Below are 19,371 nucleotides of genomic sequence, written 5' to 3'. Positions count from 1 at the left end.
AACACTAAACATAACGTGACAAACCGAAACAGCCCTATTTGTTTATTTTTTATAAAAAATTATCTATTATCTTCAATACCATTCATTCTTTACAACTCATAATTTTCATACATACTCAAATAATGGTATTTTATTAAACTAATTTAACTAAACATAAACCCCAAACAAAACCTCAGGGGAGCATCTTCCCTCCCATCTCCCTGTCCCTAATCTATCCCCTTACAAATCTAAATGACACCCAGCCCTAAACCCCCCTTCCACCTCTCCCGAGCAGCATGCTGCCCCCACTTCCTCTCCTTCCTCTTCATCCTCCCCCTCAAATCTCCTTCCACCCTCCTCACTATCCCTTCCACCCCCCAATCTCTCCCTGTCTTCACCATGTTCTGCCTGGCTTCCCACAGCCCCCGTTTAAAGAGACGCATGAGAAGCCAGAGCAGAAACCTGTCCCTATCCGTCCCTCGCTCTTCCTACACCTCTCTCTAACCTGGCCCACGTCAATACAAAATCCCCCCTTACCAAACCTAACAACACCCGTGCTCTAGCCCATACTACTCCGGCAAAGGCACAGTCCCAAAAGACATAGCGCACAGTCTCCTCCCTGCCACAAGAGGATCTTGGACAGGTGGGGGGGTTGCACCAAACTATACCGGTACATGATGGAACGTACCGGCAAGCACTTATGGAGGCTCAACCAATTCAGGTCCTTGAGCCTGTTGTCCAGACCCCGCGCCTGCACTCCCTCCCAGACCACTTCCGAGGTGCTCACTACAGGCGCCGGACTCCCTGCCTTTCTGACCTCCTTGTACAGGTGCCTGTGATCTAAACCTACTCGGGCAACTTCAACCTCAGGGTGCGTACGCAGCCACTTGGCCGCATGACCAAAGTGCCACGGCAGCTGTTCCGCCCGAGGACCCGTGTTAGACCACACCATTACTCTTCTCGCCTGATACGAGAAGAACACCCGCAGGAGGTAACCGGATGGGTGTATCACTGGATGAGCAAGCTCCGTTAACAAGAAAGAAACAAAAATTGTGTCCAGCTTGAGGGGGAAATGTGGTACCCCCCTACCTCCCTCCCCGATGGGACAGATCATGCGTGCCCTGGCGACCCACTCGCACCTGCCACTCCACATGAACTGAAACACAAGCCTCACTAGAGGCCTCCTCAGACAAGCCGGCAATGGGTAGATGTACGCCAAATACAAAGAGACGGCAACACATCCACCTTTAGGACCAGGACTTTGCCCACAAAAGACAAATACCTAGCCTTCCACATTGCTAGCTTCCTCTGTACCACTGCGATACGCATGTTCCAGTTTAGCGTCGCTGAGCCGGAGGTCTCAAAATGGACCCCGAGAATCCTCAGGGCCCCCTCACAGAGAGATAACCCCCCCAGGCACATCCATTCTACCGCACCATCTTCCGAAAAACTTGACGGAAGACTTTGCATGGTTCAGAACTGCTCCCGACGCTCGGGTGAAATCCCCAAAGATGGCAAGGGACCTTGTCAGGCACGAGTCCTTGCACAGCAGCAAGGAAGTGTCGTCGGCGTACTGCGTCATCTTAACATGCAGCCCACCACTTCCAGGGATCAACAAGCCTTCCACCCATGTGTCTGCCCTAATGGCAGCCCCCAGAGGCTCCATGTGCAGAACGAAGAGGAGAGCCGAGAGTGGGCACCCCTGCCTGACCCCAGACGAGAGGTCAAAAACGTCACCCAAGTGACTATTTACACTAACTCGGCACCCCGCTCCGACATGTAATGTACGAATCCATCCTATGAACTTCTCCCCAAATCCTAATCGAGCTAACACTCTGAATAAAAAGGATCTATTCACGCGATCAAAGGCTTTCGCCTGATCTAGCGCTGCTACCATTAAAGGCAGTCCTCTATCTTCAACCCAAGCGATGGAGTCCCTGATTAACTGTAGGTTCCATCTAATAGAGCGGCCCTCTACCCCGCACGTCTGATCCTCATGGACGACGTAGGGAAGTGCTGTGCGCAACCAGTCTGCTAAAACCTTTGCAAGTAGCTTGTAATCTACACACAGCATGGTCAACGGCCGCCAGTTGCCAAGGTCTGTTACTTCCCCCTTCTTATATAAAAGTGACAGCACACCAACAGCCATTGATCCCCCCGGGACCCCCGTCTCAAGGATGGCCTTCAAGACTTCGAGGACCACTGGTCCAAGTATACCCCAAAACTTGAGATAAAACTCAGCCGGCAGCCCATCCATCCCAGGCACCTTCCCTTTTCCCATCCTTCTAAGAGCGCTCTCAACCTCTTCTAGTGAAATCTGGGCCTCCATCACTTCTCTAATGTCCTCCGGCAACCGCCTGGACAAGTGTTCTAAAAACACATTTCTCTGCTCTACATCTATTTCCCTTTCCTGAAATAAACCTTGGAAATGATCAGTTGTCACCCTGACGATATCCTCTGGTTCTCTAACTATACTACCATTTTCTTCCCTAACGCCATGCATTACCTTCCTACTCTGTCTGGCCCTAACCGACTTAAAGAACATAGCAGAACAAGTCTCATTATGTTCTAGAAAGCCACTATGCGCACGCTCCAGGAAAGCTCGAGCCTTCCGCTCCTGCAACTCCCTGAGCTGCGCCTTTAGGGTTGCGGATCTCTCCCAGTCAAACGACCCGCCGAGGTTGCCTGCCTCGTATTCGAGTTCAATTAACCTTTGGATACGATCCACCTCCCTCCTCTCCTCCCTTTTTTCCCCCTTGCAATATCCTATTATAAAAGCCCTAATCCTCACCTTAACTAATTCCCACCACTCTAACACCCCCTCGCACATGGACCGGAGGCCTTCAAGCCTCCAAAAGAAACCATAAAACCCGTCAACAAAAGCCTGCTCCTCCAGCACATCCCGATCTAACTTCCAGTACAAACCTACCAAAGAGGCAGACTGGCGACCCCACCTACAGGAGCACCCCGTCGTGATCCAAAAAGAAAACAGGCAACAGCCGCCCAGACAACTTACCCAAAGACCTGGGTACAAAAATATAGTCAAGCCTCCGCTCAACCCACCTGGAGTTGCGCCATGTAGGACCGGCCATTTTCGGAGTAGTGTGCAGACCACCATCTACCAGACCATGGCAAGCCATTAGCCCGGCAATGGCGCCTGCACTGCTATCCCCCCCATTCCTAAATCTGTATTAAAATCCCCCCCTATCACTAATTTCCTATTTGTGACACACAGGGGCGTCAGACAGTCCACCATCTCCCTCCTGTCTGCCACCACCTGTGGCCCATACACCACCACTAATCTAAATTTACAATCCCTTATCGTGACATCCACCCCTATAACCCTCCCCTGCATTACCACAAAAGAATCCTCCACTTTTACCTCCCTGTGCCCACACAAAATCCCTCAACCACAAACCGACTCCCCCTTGTCCCACTCCCTCTTAAACCTACTAACATCCCCTCCATCCCTCAGGTGAACCTCCTGTAAAAAACAAAAATCAAACCCCACACCCTCCAAATAACTAAAACCGCCCTCCTCTTAACAAAATCCCTTAAACCCCTTACATTTAAACTAACAAAAGTAAAATTAGACCCCATGAAAGAATAAAATAAAAACATGTAATACACTCAAATTCTAAACCCAGACAGAAAAAAAATAAAACAGGAGACACACCCGATGCTCCCCTGCTCCATATCTACCGGTGAGAACACCATCCGTACTCCCGAAATCCCCCCTCTTCCTCCATCTCACCAACCCAGGATGCAGGAATAGTGTTTGGCTCCGGGGTGCCCTGCACCCTGGGTCCACCCCCACAATCCTCCCCCTCCCCAGTGCTGCAGCTGGATTGGAAAAAAATCGGGGAGGCTGAATCCCCAAACAAAAAACTCCCCACCTCCTCCTGTACCCAGTCCTGAGTCTTGTTAGGTGTGTCCCCACCCAACAGAGGTTGAGGGCCTGGGGAAACCAGCAGCAACCCAGAAGTTTCTCCCACCCCCATCACTCTCTTGGCCATCCCCTCCCTCTCACTGATGGCCAATCGCACCTTCCTCTTGATTCTCTTCTTTGGTGATGGCGGCATTGTAGAGATACCACCCTCCCCCCCGCCAGCTCCTCCACCATACCCCTCATCTCTTCCACCAGGGCACTTTCCCCCCAGTCCACTTGCTCTTCCACCGTCTCCTTCTCCAACACTCCTCCCTCGCTTTCTTCTCTCTCATGCTCCTCCACTCGGTTGCCTTCTTCCGCCACTTTTCCTGTTTCTCCTACTCCCGTGCCTTCTGTTTCCTTCTCTCTTCTATCCGCCGCTTCTTGCTCCTCCTCCTTCCTTGCGGCCTTCCCCTCTGGACCTGTACTCTGGTCATGAGGCATGCTTCCTTCCCCTCCTCTTCTTCCCCCATCCCCCGCTCCTGCTCCCCCGCTCCTGCTCCCCCCCCCCCAGCCGCAGACACATATGACCTCTGACGAGCCGGGCACCCCCGCCACAGGTGTGCTGACGAGCCACACCCGTGGCACGCCTTAGGCTTGTCACAATCCCTCGCCTCGTGTTCCTCAGATCCACAAAATCTGCATTTTCTCGTGCTGCTCGAGGCGAAAATGTGGCCGTAGGCCATACAGCGCCCGCAAAATGGAGGCTGACGTGCATAAAACAACGTCCCCCTGTCAGCCCCTAGGGAGAACATAGCAGGAGGATGGAGGTAGCCACCATGTCCCTTTGGGTCCTCCCCGAGGAGGGCCTGGAAGCCTCTCCTCCCATTCCAAAACCCAAGGGAGTCTTTGAGGTGCCTTGCTGAGGAGACATTATCCATGTATCTCCCCAGAAAGGCCCTCACCTTTTCGTCTTTAACGTATGGGTTGTAAATGTTGACAGTTACAAGCCTAAAGTTGTTCTTTGCCAGGCTTGTTATTTCATAGTGGCTCATCGGCCTCTCACCTCCCACTGCTCTTGCCCTTCTCAGGATATCATTGTGTTTCTCCTCTGTATATAGTGCCACGTCGTATGCTCCCTCCAACGAGTTGCCTTGGAAACAAAACACGTCCTTCACCGTCAGCTTTAGAATCCCCATCAATATTATCCTTCCAAAAGTATCCCGTCCTAAAGGCTCCAACTCCTTTTCCTTCCAAGCAAACCGAATCGTGTTGGCCAGCCCAATCCCAGGGACCGACCGTGTTGATGTATTTTGCACCATCTCCGCAAGGAGAATGGCGCTCGTTCTCTTCTCTTCCAAAACAAGGAAAAAAAGAAAAACCAAAGTGACTGAGCCTATCTTGTGCAAACTAACACAGAGACAGGAACAATCACCCACGAAACACTCAAAGAATATGGCTGCCTAAATATGGTTCCCAATCAGAGACAACGATAAACACCTGCCTCTGATTGAGTACCACTCCAGGCAACCATAGACTTTCCTAGACTACTATATTATACCACAATCCCGTAACCTAAAAAACCCCAAGACAAAACACACCACATAAATAACCCATGTCACACCCTGGCCTGACCAAAATAATAAAGAAAACACAAAATACTAAGACCAGGGCGTGACATGACCTTTTATTATTTTAATCTCTATGCACACTCACAGGGCCCTACACACTACGCACACTAATACTCCAATACACACACAAACACTCACTCCATCATTTTCACACACACACATACATGTATACTGACTACACAGACCCACTCACAACATACAATCATCATATACTGCTGCTCTGTTTGTCATATATCCTATAGTTACCTTACCCCTATACATATCTACCTCTATCCATCCAGTGTCCTTGCATATTTTAAAATTGGGACTGGAACTCACAGACCCTGTATGTAGTATGCTCACTTACTTTATCGTGTTCTTATTTCTATTTCCTGTGTGTTTTTGTTCTACCTTGTTATTTTTAGTCTTACATTGATTACTGCATTGTTGGGGTTAGGCACTTTACTGTACTTGTGGATGTGACATTAACTTGAAAACTAGATTCTGAAAGTAACGCACTGTATTTTACCAAGTAACTAATAATGTTACCCAATTTGAAAAGTAATGTTTTGCTTGACTCAGTTACTCATAAAAGTAATCTGATTGTTACTTTTGTAACGCATTACCCCCAACACTGGAGGAGATACAGACTCCTGCTTCTAGTCTGTCCACAGGAAGTGCAAGGCTAAGCAGAAGAAGTTGACTTTTCTGAATGAAAGCTAAAGAGAGATCTTTTAGAGTAAATAAGGCGTATTACATTATGATTCAAAATGCATAGTTGGAGACAGGAATAGGCAAAAATTATCAAATATAATTACATAATACTATAAAGATGTTTTAAAACACAGAAATACATTTGCAATTAGATGGCCCAAACAGCAACAACATTCTCAGTAACGGTTATAGAAACCTTTTACTTGCTATGACTGTTGTATGTTGTTGTTTATCTACCTTAGTTAAGTGCACTGACTGTAAGTCACTCAGGATACGATTATCTGCTAAACGATTCAAATGTAAATGTATATGTGAAAATGAACATACCAACATGAACTGCAAAGGATGCAGGGTATTATTATTGGCCTTGTTTAGGGGCGGAGTCCATTAGAATAATAATCAGCATGCTTTGAAATTGTTCATTTTTACATACAGTATACAATTTATTTTTAGTTAATTTAGCAGATGGTCTTATCAGACCATAGTGCCGCCGGACTTCTGATATCAATGCATGGTGAAAGGCAAGACGGTCAACTGCTATAAAAAAAAGTATTTTGCACAAATTACAGCTCACGAAAGTGTCTTGTTACAAAATACATTGGCGTGTAGTCCAGCCCAGAGTAATACAAATGACAAAAATACTTATAAGTAATTGAAATACAGAAATACTGCAAATCTCTGGGTGGATTTGATTCTTCAATCGAATAAAAAAGTTATTTGATTTGATGGAGGTCTACTCTGTATGCCCACTTAGTGAGTCCCTCTTGTTCTGCCAATTTATCGTCTCTAATCTAAAGCATACTGAACACTTCCCTTCACTTTAGACAGCACAGACAACTTTATAATTGGAAGTCCGCCAACAGAGCGAATGACACACAAAAGGTCAAATAAACATTAGAATGAAAAAGGTAACGTGTTGATAAAATATTTGACCTGGAGTGTTTATATGTGTATTCTCCTCCTCTAAATATAACCCTTAGTAAGTAAAAGTAGCCTTAAGTTGTTTGTCATTTGGTTGTATCTGTAAGACCTTGAACTAAATCATTCAGATAAAAGCAATACCATTTACTGAAGATTGTGTACATCTTCAGATGAGTCATTCAGTAGGAGATGAGTCATTCAGTAGGAGATGAGTCATTCAGTAGGAGGAAACTCTACTGTAGACTAATGTGCTTCTTGGAAATGCTACAGTACAACTAATTGTTTACTGAAATGATGCCAGATATGATGAGTGTCCCTGATTGGTTTATACCAGTCTATTGCAGCATATGTATGGGTGAGTCCATATAGATGCAAGTGATTCAGATGATGTATATCGGTGTGCATATCGGTGTGTGTGTGTCTGTGTTTCTTTATAATTATTATACAGGCTCTCAGGGCTTCCAGTTTATACAGATCTAAATTGTATCACACTGTAGTGTCTTTGTGGTCTAAAAAGCCTTTTGAAGTTTGTAATTCCAACTTTGAAATTTCAGACGTGATTTTCCCTTACAAAAGAAGGTATCAACCCCTACAAAAATAATTATAATCTACATAATAATTCACATTTCTTGTTGCTGCAGGATTATTTTCCTACTGTAGCAAACTGGTTGAAATGAAGACCCTACATGATTATTTAAAATCAGCCACCCAGTCTATCACTCTGGCTTCTGAAAGTTTAGGTCTGTCTCCTTCCCCTCTTTTTTCCCACTTCCCTGTTATCTGCAACACTTTCCTCCTCCAGACTCCTCCAATGTTTGATTTTCACAGAAACTCTCTCTCTGTCTCTCTCCCCTGATAACTCAGGGCGCTTCAGGCTACTCAGTCTCATTTCCACCCCTCTCAGTCCTTCAAGATAGGCCGGAAACACTGAAAGCCACACTTCAATGTAATCTCCTCTCGCATATTTCCCAGCCTTCACTGCTGCTGTGAGAAGAAATGGGAGAGGCATTTGCTTTAACTTAAACACATCTCATAACATTTGAAAGATTAGTGGAATCTGTGTGGGTTGATGGACAGGTAGGATAACTGACAGTGAAGGTGAACAGGTGGTCACGGGTCAGGTGACCGAGGAATGGATGAGACTGAGGCAGGAATTCCTTTAACCATAAAGTGGTATATTTACTGGGTAGTTTGTGGTTGATTCATGGACGCACAGAATGTCTGGATTAGACAGATTTGAGGGAGAAAATCAATGGTCAGCCAAGATCTGGCTGTGTCGCCACCGGCGTCAACCAAAGAGGTTGGTATCAGCAGACATGGCTTGAGGAAGTGACACGTCTCGGCGTCCCATCAAGAGCATATTCGGTGTAACCGGATCGGGGTCAGCGATGTCTGCAGAGAGATATCCCAAGGGTTTGGAGGTCAGAATCCCTTCCACCTCTATCAGGACGGTACTCAAGACCGTTTCAGTGACAGTTTGGTCACCTAGTACGACTCGTAAGGCCGTCTTTACAGATTTATATATATCCCATTTAGCAGACGCTTTTGTCCAAAGCGACTTACAAGTCGGCTGGGGCCACTACTTTTACATATGGGTGGTCCCAGTGGGAATCGAACCCACGACGCTTGGCGTTGCAAGCGCCATGCTCTACCGACTGAGCCACACAGGACCCTGATCTCTCGCTCCCATGTTCCTCCAAAATGAGGAGCTCTTGGAGGGTTAAATTTGAATGAGATTTGTTGGTCCATCAGCTGATCCCGGAGGCTGGGTTCCATGGCTTGGAAGGCTTCCTCCAACCTGGCTTCTCCTGCCTTGCAGTTTGTGCCCCTGTCTGCCAGGATCTCTTAGGGTTTCCCCCGTCGGGAGATAAACCGCCGTAGGGCCATGAGGAAGGCTTCAGTATCCAAACTCTCCAGTAGGTCCAGGTGGACACATCTGGTTGTCAAACACTTGAATAGAATACCCCAGCGCTTTTCCACACGACCACCTAGCTTGATCGTCAAGGGGCCAAAACAATCTACCCCTGTTCACCAGAAGGATGGTTTGAGGAGGCGCAAGCGAGCAGGGGGTAAATCTGCCATTTTGGGTACCGTTGCTTCAGCCTGCCATCTCTGGCATTCCACATAGGCATATTGGTGCTTACGAGTGTCTGTCAGACATTTCCACCTGACCTAATTAAAGCGCCCCTGGCCCAGCTGAGCAGGTGGCCATGAATTAAAGGATTCTTCCACCATCTCCATGAACCTTTCCTACAACATTAGTGCAACAGATGGAGGCTTTAAATTCCAAATTCTGGCAGTTCCCATCGACAGAGCACGCACAAACTCTCTCACGCACACACACAGACAGACACACACAGACACACACTCATTCATTCACACACGCATGCAAGCAAGCACGCACAGACGCACACAAATGCAGCTCAGGAAACCACTGTGCTCTCCCTCACACTCCTTACTGACCACACGTCCCATTTTCTTGTTCATCTTTCTTATTTCTCTCTCAGTCCTTGAGCCACACTTAAATGCACCTCCATCAACTGAAGCTCTCGAAAGAATTTCACTGGGGAGGAGGATGGAACATACATTACTTACACAAGGGCCAAGAAAGAAGCAACCATCCTAAAGAGAAATAATTTGGCTTTGTTGACTATATGGTTCACAGAACATAGCATAGCATTGAGTGGGAGCACCATTCAGTTCCACATACAGATGTGCAATCTTAATTTGATCACTCTGTTGTCGCAGTGAATTTCCTGCGCAGCTGGACATGCAAACTTGAACATTTCAGACTTGATTTGCCCTAACAAAACATGTATCAATCCCTACTACAAAAATACCCATGAATTATAATCCACATAACATTTGACATTTCCTGTTGCTGCAGGATTCTTTTTCTGCTCTGAGAAACTATTCAAATTAAGATAGCACACCTGTAGAAACTCACGGAGAGTGACTATAAATTGTAGTATTGCTCTCCCAGGCAGTCACCATTATCGTTATGAGTGTTCTGGCCTTCAGGGTCTACTGTAGAGGAAATGTATAGCTTATTTCAACAGCAATCATATACTGTAACTACATCAGTCCACATATTCACTACCTTACTCCATGTATCCACTACCTCAGTCTGTGTATCCAGTATGTCAGTCCATATATCCACTACCTCAGTACATGTATTCACTACCTCAGTCCATGTATCCACTACCTCAGTACATGTACCCACTACCTCAGTCCGTGTATCCACTACCTCAGTCCATGTATCCACTACCTCAGTACATGTATTCACTACCTCAGTACATGTCTTCACTACCTCAGCACATGTACCCACTATCTCAGTTCATGTATCCACTACCTCAGTCCATGTATCCACTACCTCAGTCCATGTATTCACTACCTCAGTCCATGTATTCACTACCTCAGCACATGTACCGACTATCTCAGTTCATGTATCCACTATGTCAGTCCATGTATCCACTACGTCAGTCCATATATCCACTACCTCAGTCCATATATCCACTACCTCAGTACATGTACCCACTACCTCAGTACATGTATTCACTACCTCAGTCCATGTACCCACTACCTCAGTCCATGTACCCACTACCTCAGTACATGTATTCACTACCTCAGTCCGTGTATCCACTACCTCAGTCCGTGTATCCACTACCTCAGTCCGTGTATCCACTACCTCAGTCCGTGTATCCACTACCTCAGTCCGTGTATTCACTACCTCAGTCCGTGTATCCACTACCTCAGTCCGTGTATCCACTACCTCAGTCCGTGTATCCACTACCTCAGTCCATGTATCCACTACCTCAGTCCATGTATTCACTACATCAGTCCATGTATTCACTACCTCAGCACATGTACCCACTACCTCAGTTCATGTATCCACTATGTCAGTCCATGTACCCACTACCTCAGTCCATGTATTCACTCCCTCAGCACATGTACCCACTACCTCAGTTCATGTATCCACTATGTCAGTCCATGTATCCACCACCTCAGTCCATGTATTCACTACCTCAGTCCATGTATTCGCTACCTCAGTCCATGTACCCACTACCTCAGTCCATGTAACTGCTACCTCAGTCCATGTACCCACTACATCAGTCCATGTAACTGCTACCTCAGTCCATGTCTCCAGCCTAGCCTTAATCATATGACGAGTTCGACATAATTAGTGCTTGGAGGTTTTCCTGACCAAGTGAACTGATTAGGAAAAACTCCAGTCCTTATACACAACCACAGCTGAAATCGTTCATATAGAGTTTTCAAATCAGCTTCAACTGTTGGCACTCATTTTTCTAAATTGAATGAAATAAGCGGGAGAAACTCACAGATCTACACAGGGATCTCCCCTCTGGGATGTGTGGGGAGCTCACTATCAGAGCCCCACTTTTGCTTCATTAGCTCAGCTATCTATCTCTGTCCGGGCTTTTTATTACTCATGTTATTGCGGCTAATGTAATTTCCACATGTTCCCTAACATGTAAATCAAAGACCCGACGAACTGACAACCCTGGAGTGTAGCGAGGAGGGGGGGCAGTGGGAGAAAGAAAGAGGGGGGTGTCGAAGATGGTAGTAGATAGACAGAGGTGTAGAAGATTGTAGGAGATAGACGGGGTGTAGAAGATTGTAGGAGATAGACGAGATGTAGAAGATGGTAGGAGATAGACGGGGGTGTAGAAGATGGTAGGAGATAGGCGGAGTGTAGAAGATGGTAGGAGATAAACGGGATGTAGAAGATGGAGACGGGGTGTAGAAGATGGTAGGAGATAGACGGGATGTAGAAGATGGTAGGAGTTAGACGGGGGTGTAGAAGATGGTAGGAGATATACGGGGGTGTAGAAGATGGTAGGAGATATACGGGGGTGTAGAAGATGGTAGGAGATAGACGGGGGTGTAGAAGATGGTAGGAGATAGGTAGGGTGTAGAAGATGGTATGAGATAGACGGGATGTAGAAGATGGTAGGAGGTAGACGGGGGTGTAGAAGATGGTAGGAGATAGACGAGATGTAGAAGATGGTAGGAGATAGACGGGGGTGTAGAAGATTGTAGGAGATATACGGGGGTGTAGAAGATTGTAGGAGATATACGGGGGTGTAGAAGATGGTAGGAGATAGGTAAGGTGTAGAAGATGGTATGAGATAGACGGGATGTAGAAGATGGTAGGAGGTAGACGGGGGTGTAGAAGATGGTAGGAGATAGACGGGGTGTAGATGATGGTAGGAGATTGATGTGGGAGTGAGAAAGATGGGAAGAGAAAGGAGGAAAATGGAATACAGTAATGGTGATTGATTGCTATGGAGAGTGGGACCGGAGAGAAAGGGAGAGAAGGAGAAGGGGAGCAGTAGCTGAGGGCATGGGGAGAGGAAGGCAGGAAAGAAGGACAGAGGAGAAGAGAGAATTCCTTTACTACCACCCCTTAGCACAATCCTCCCAATCTTTTTCTCAGGTCCTGTTTTGCTTTCTTATTCATGATTTCTATTCATTTGAATTGATCGTTCGATGTGACTTCCTTCTGCAATGTAACATCCACCTCATTACAAAGACCTATATTGAAAATGTATTTGGTTGCTTGATTGATGAATTGATTGACATTGCTATGTACCATGTAATATTATGTGATTAACCACAGTGAGACTCAGTATAATATGGCTTTGCATGGATCTGCCTGTCAGACATACAACACATCACTGTCACTAATGCCATGGCAACTACCCTGAGGGCGGGGGTCAAGGTGGTAGGTAGAAGCTAATCACAGGCTGAGTGATCAGGTCCAGGAGCCAATCAGAACAAGTGAGGTGATCTGCTGTTTAATTAATTACAGTGTAATTACTGTCCTCTACCAATCGTTACGCAACAATAATCTCATTATACAGATTTTGCACAGGAAGCTCACTTTATCAAGAACAGACCCAGAAAACAAGATACAATCTTTAATTGCGTTGTGAAATAATTCAACTCTTGAATAATACTGTGAATAAATTATAGTTTCTTTAGCCTTAATAAAATGTTTTGGCACCTACCATTTCCGGCCTCTAAAAGTGTGTGTGTGTGTGTGTGTGCTTTCCTGTGCATATGCACACATATGCCGATGTTTGTTCATGCACACACACTCTGAATCACTGGGCATGTCATAACAGGATGATTATGAATCACTGGACATGTCATAACAGGATGATTATGAATCACTGGACATGTCATAACAGAATGATTATGAATCACTGGACATGTCATAACAGGATGATTATGAATCACTGGACATGTCATAACAGGATGACTATGAATCACTGGACATGTCATAACAGGATGATTATGAATCACTGGACATGTCATAACAGGATGATTATGAATCACTGGACATGTCATAACAGGATGATTATGAATCACTGGACATGTCATAACAGGATGATTATGAATCACTGGACATGTCATAACAGGATGATTATGAATCACTGGACATGTCATAACAGGATGACTATGAATCACTGGACATGTCATAACAGGATGATTATGAATCACTGGACATGTCATAACAGGATGATTATGAATCACTGGACATGTCATAACAGGATGATTATGAATCACTGGACATGTCATAACAGGATGACTATGAATCACTGGACATGTCATAACAGGATGATTATGAATCACTGGACATGTCATAACAGGATGATTATGAATCACTGGACATGTCATAACAGGATGACTATGAATCACTGGACATGTCATAACAGGATGATTATGAATCACTGGACATGTCATAACAGGATGACTATGAATCACTGGACATGTCATAACAGGATGATTATGAATCACTGGACATGTCATAACAGGATAACTATGAATCACTGGACATTTAATAACAGGATGATTATGAATCACTGGACATGTCATAACAGGAAGACTATGAATCACTGGACATGTCATAACAGGATGATTATGAATCACTGGACATGTCATAACAGGATGACTATGAATCACTGGACATGTCATAACAGGAAGACTATGAATCACTGGACATGTCATAACAGGAAGACTATGAATCACTGGACATGTCATAACAGGATGATTATGAATCACTGGACATGTCATAACAGGATGATTATGAATCACTGGACATGTCATAACAGGAAGACTATGAATCACTGGACATGTCATAACAGGATGACTATGAATCACTGGACATGTCATAACAGGATGATTATGAATCACTGGACATGTCATAACAGGATGAGTCTAAATTATCTCAGATCAGGTGTGATGTGTCGGTGGACCAAAGCAGATAAATTAGACATGCTATTTACATTTGATGGGTGAGATATGTTTAGTTACATGGAAATTACTTCTAGGTTAGAGTAATAGGAAATGCAGTTACAGAATGATGATGTACAGTGATAAGTGTGATTATTTATCTGGCTTTGATGTTATGTAGTTAAAGGGGTGGGAGATGCATGGGTTAGGTTGTGGGAATCATACACACATGTCCCTGGAGCAAAGGGCCTTGCTCAAGGGCACAGCAACAGATTTTTATCACCTTGTCAGCTCTTCGATTCGAACCAGTGACTTTTCAGTTACTGGCCCAATGCTCTAACCCTGAGGATACCTGTTGCCCTTATGACCAAATACTTGAGGTTTAGAGAGAGAAAACAACATGTCTGTTCCATGTAGATATGCTACAGAGGAGGTTGATGTACAGGACTTAACATCCTTCACTTGTAACGGGAGCAGCATGAGGACAGCATACCTTCGTTGAACTCAGTGCCATTAACATTTAAAGACTGAAAGAAATAGTTATAGAGGAGAGGGTGAAGGAGAGAAGGAAATGGGTGGAGAGGAGAGACAGAGTTATAGAAGAGAGGGTGAAGGAGAGAAGGAAATGGGTGGAGAGGAGAGAGAGCGTTATAGAAGAGAGGGTGAAGGAGAGAAGGAAATGGGTGGAGAGGAGAGACAGAGTTATAGAAGAGAGGGTGAAGGAGAGAAGGAAATGGGTGGAGAGGAGAGAGAGCGTTATAGAAGAGAGGGTGAAGGAGAGAAGGAAATGGGTGGAGAGGAGAGACAGAGTTATAGAAGAGAGGGTGAAGGAGAGAAGGAAATGGGTGGAGAGGAGAGACAGAGTTATAGAAGAGAGGGTGAAGGAGAGAAGGAAATGGGTGGAGAGGAGAGAGAGAGTTATAGAAGAGAGGGTGAAGGAGAGAAGGAAATGGGTGGAGAGGAGAGAGAGAGTTGTAGAAGAGAGGTTGAAGGAGAGAAGGAAATGGGTGGAGAGGAGAGACAGAGTTATAGAAGAGAGGGTGAAGGAGAGAAGGAAATGGGTGGAGAGGAGAGACAGAGTTGTAGAAGAGAGGGTGAAGGAGAGAAGGAAATGGGTGGAGAGGAGAGAGAGACGGACAGAGATGCAGACTGTGAGAGAGCAGTGGAGGCCGCTGAGGGGAGGACGGTTTATAATAATGGCTGGAACGGAGCAAATGGAATGGCATCAAACACCTGGAAACCAATTAATTCCGCTCCAGCCATTACCACAAGCCCGTCCTCCCCAGTTAAGGTGCCACCAACATCCTGTGTTAGAGAGAGAGACTTCCCTCTTAGATTTTGTTGTATCATCTTACCTCTATCCCTTCCCCCTATCTCCCTCTCCTCCTCTCCCCTACCCCTCTCTTCTTCCCTATTTTTCCCTCTCTCTCTCTCTGAGTCCAGGGCGAGAGCAGCGTCTGACTCCATGTGTTTATCACTAGAGTGATTGAGGGCAGACCTTGAGTGCCTGCAGCCTGGCATGATGTGTCTGTAAAGATGTGTGTGAAATGAGCTGTGATTTCTCCATTCATATTTAAAACCTCTCTGCATCTGACTCTGTGCCTCGGCCCTCCCTCATCACTGCTTCTGCATTGTCACTGCTGCTGGCAGTGTCTACTTTGTAGTCCACCCCAGGCATCCAAAAAGCTCCTTTACTGCAATGCATCTATTCACATTAATTACATCTGACAGCTCCCGGTGTTATGAGAGGTCAGGACCGCAGCGATAATAAGCGCCAACTGCATTATGAAAGATTTCTTTAATTCAATATGTTAATTGCGACGAGGAGTGTAATCGCTCTGTAATCAGTGTGATGATAATAAGATCGATATGCAGGTGACTGGAGCTCTAGTGAGTCACGATGTCTTATACAGTAGTTGTGCTGTGTGAATCACTTGTGTGATGAGCTTATTCAACATTAAGAAGCTATAAGCACTGTAATGATGCAATCTCAGTGAGAAAATATATTGCGTAATCCAGATGTAGCTACCGTGTGGGTTTTCCCTATCTCTAAGTAATTCATGAGCCCTGAGCTTAGAGGATACTGAAGTTTGACTTCATCCAAAAAGTGTCCCAGTGTGATCTGGCTTACTATACTTATTACTTATTTCCGCCTACAACCATCATTCCAGAAAGTTCTGATATATTTTGCCTTGAGTGAATCATCCAAATACACAGATGATGAAACAAGTATGGTAAACAGGAAATAAAATAGAAAATACAGACATCGTATTGGTTCAAGTGCTGGACTGAAAGAGATAGTGAAAACATTTTTACAAAAGAACAACTCTTCAACTCTGTTTTGCTCCAAATAAACAGACAATGGACTTCCTTTGTCATAAGTACCAGAAATGTTGATTTGGACCCCAATCTGGGTCAGTGGAGACAGACGCTCATTCTGTTGTTGGTGTCACCCTTTTATGTGGCCAGGGCCACTGTCGTCATAAAACTACCTCTCCCATTAATGTACGCCGAGACAGGTTGAGTCCTCGGGCTGATGTCACTCTGCCATACTCCCATTAATGTATGCCGAGACAGGCTGAGTCCTCGGGCTGATGTCACTCTGCCATACTCCCATTAATGTACGCCGAGACAGGCTGAGTCCTCGGGCTGATGTCACTCTGCCATACTCCCATTAATATACGCCGAGACAGGTTGAGTCCTCGGGCTGATGTCACTCTGCCATACTCCCATTAATGTACGCCGAGACAGGCTGAGTCCTGGCTGATGTCACTCTGCCATACTCCCATTAATGTACGCCGAGACAGGCTGAGTCCTCGGGCTGATGTCACTCTGCCATACTCCCATTAATGTACGCCGAGACAGGTTGAGTCCTCGGGCTGATGTCACTCTGCCATACTCCCATTAATGTACGCCGAGACAGGCTGAGTCCTCGGGCTGATGTCACTCTGCCATACTCCCATTAATGTACGCCGAGACAGGTTGAGTCCTCGGGCTGATGTCACTCTGCCATACTCCCATTAATGTACGCCGAGACAGGCTGAGTCCTCGGGCTGATGTCACTCTGCCATACTCCCATTAATGTACGCCGAGACAGGCTGAGTCCTCGGGCTGATGTCACTCTGCCATACTCCCATTAATGTACGCCGAGACAGGTTGAGTCCTCGGGCTGATGTCACTCTGCCATACTCCCATTAATGTACGCCGAGACAGGCTGAGTCCTCGGGCTGATGTCACTCTGCCATACTCCCATTAATGTATGCCGAGACAGGCTGAGTTCTCGGGCTGATGTCACTCTGCCATACTCCCATTAATGTATGCCGAGACAGGCTGAGTCCTCGGGCTGATGTCACTCTGCCATACTCCCATTAATGTACGCCGAGACAGGCTGAGTCCTCGGGCTGATGTCACTCTGCCATGCTCCCATTAATGTACGCCGAGACAGGCTGAGTCCTCGGGCTGATGTCACTCTGCCATACTCCCATTAATGTACGCCGAGACAGGCTGAGTCCTCGGGCTGATGTCACTCTGCCATACTCCCATTAATGTACGCCGAGACAGGCTGAGTCCTCGGGCTGATGTCACTCTGCCATACTCCCATTAATGTACGCCGAGACAGGCTGAGTCCTCGGGCTGATGTCACTCTGCCATACTCCCATTAATGTACGCCGAGACAGGCTGAGTCCTCGGGCTGATGTCACTCTGCCATACTCCCATTAATGTACGCCGAGACAGGCTGAGTCCTCGGGCTGATGTCACTCTGCCATACTCCCATTAATGTACGCCGAGACAGGCTGAGTCCTCGGGCTGATGTCACTCTGCCATACTCCCATTAATGTACGCGAGACAGGCTGAGTCCTCGGGCTGATGTCACTCTGCCATACTCCCATTAATGTACGCCGAGACAGGCTGAGTCCTCGGGCTGATGTCACTCTGCCATACTCCCATTAATGTACGCCGAGACAGGCTGAGTCCTCGGGCTGATGTCACTCTGCCATACTCCCATTAATGTACGCCGAGACAGGCTGAGTCCTCGGGCTGATGTCACTCTGCCATACTCCCATTAATGTACGCCGAGACAGGCTGAGTCCTCGGGCTGATGTCACTCTGCCATACTCCCATTAATGTACGCCGAGACAGGCTGAGTCCTCGGGCTGATGTCACTCTGCCATACTCCCATTAATGTACGCCGAGACAGGCTGAGTCCTCGGGCTGATGTCACTCTGCCATACTCCCATTAATGTACGCCGAGACAGGCTGAGTCCTCGGGCTGATGTCACTCTGCCATACTCCCATTAATGTACGCCGAGACAGGCTGAGTCCTCGGGCTGATGTCACTCTGCCATACTCCCATTAATGTACGCCGAGACAGGCTGAGTCCTCAGGCTGATGTCACTCTGCCATACTCCCATTAATGTACGCCGAGACAGGCTGAGTCCTCGGGCTGATGTCACTCTGCCATACTCCCATTAATGTACGCCGAGACAGGCTGAGTCCTCGGGCTGATGTCACTCTGCCATACTCCCATTAATGTACGCCGAGACAGGCTGAGTCCTCGGGCTGATGTCACTCTGCCATACTCCCATTAATGTACGCCGAGACAGGCTGAGTCCTCGGGCTGATGTCACTCTGCCATACTCCCATTAATGTACGCCGAGACAGGCTGAGTCCTCGGGCTGATGTCACTCTGCCATACTCCCATTAATGTACGCCGAGACAGGCTGAGTCCTCGGGCTGATGTCACTCTGCCATACTCCCATTAATGTACGCCGAGACAGGCTGAGTCCTCGGGCTGATGTCACTCTGCCATACTCCCATTAATGTACGCCGAGACAGGCTGAGTCCTCGGGCTGATGTCACTCTGCCATACTCCCATTAATGTACGCCGAGACAGGCTGAGTCCTCGGGCTGATGTCACTCTGCCATACTCCCATTAATGTACGCCGAGACAGGCTGAGTCCTCGGGCTGATGTCACTCTGCCATACTCCCATTAATGTACGCCGAGACAGGCTGAGTCC

General features: G+C 46.6%; 1 protein-coding gene and 1 non-coding gene across 2 annotated transcripts in view; one reads left to right on the top strand and one right to left on the bottom strand.

The window, feature by feature from the left end:
* LOC135553107 (calsyntenin-2-like) overlaps positions 1-19,371 on the top strand; it is a 509,523-nt gene that overhangs the window by 240,793 nt on the left and 249,359 nt on the right. The window lies entirely within an intron of this gene.
* trnaa-ugc (transfer RNA alanine (anticodon UGC)) lies at positions 8,689-8,764 on the bottom strand. Its single transcript has one exon. It is a non-coding gene; the product is annotated as a tRNA-Ala (tRNA).

Source organism: Oncorhynchus masou, chromosome 13 (genome assembly GCF_036934945.1).
Source record: "Oncorhynchus masou masou isolate Uvic2021 chromosome 13, UVic_Omas_1.1, whole genome shotgun sequence".
NCBI classification, from domain to species: Eukaryota; Metazoa; Chordata; class Actinopteri; order Salmoniformes; family Salmonidae; genus Oncorhynchus; species Oncorhynchus masou.
Note: the sequence above shows the minus strand (reverse complement) of the source record. Positions and strands in the feature narration are given on the sequence as shown.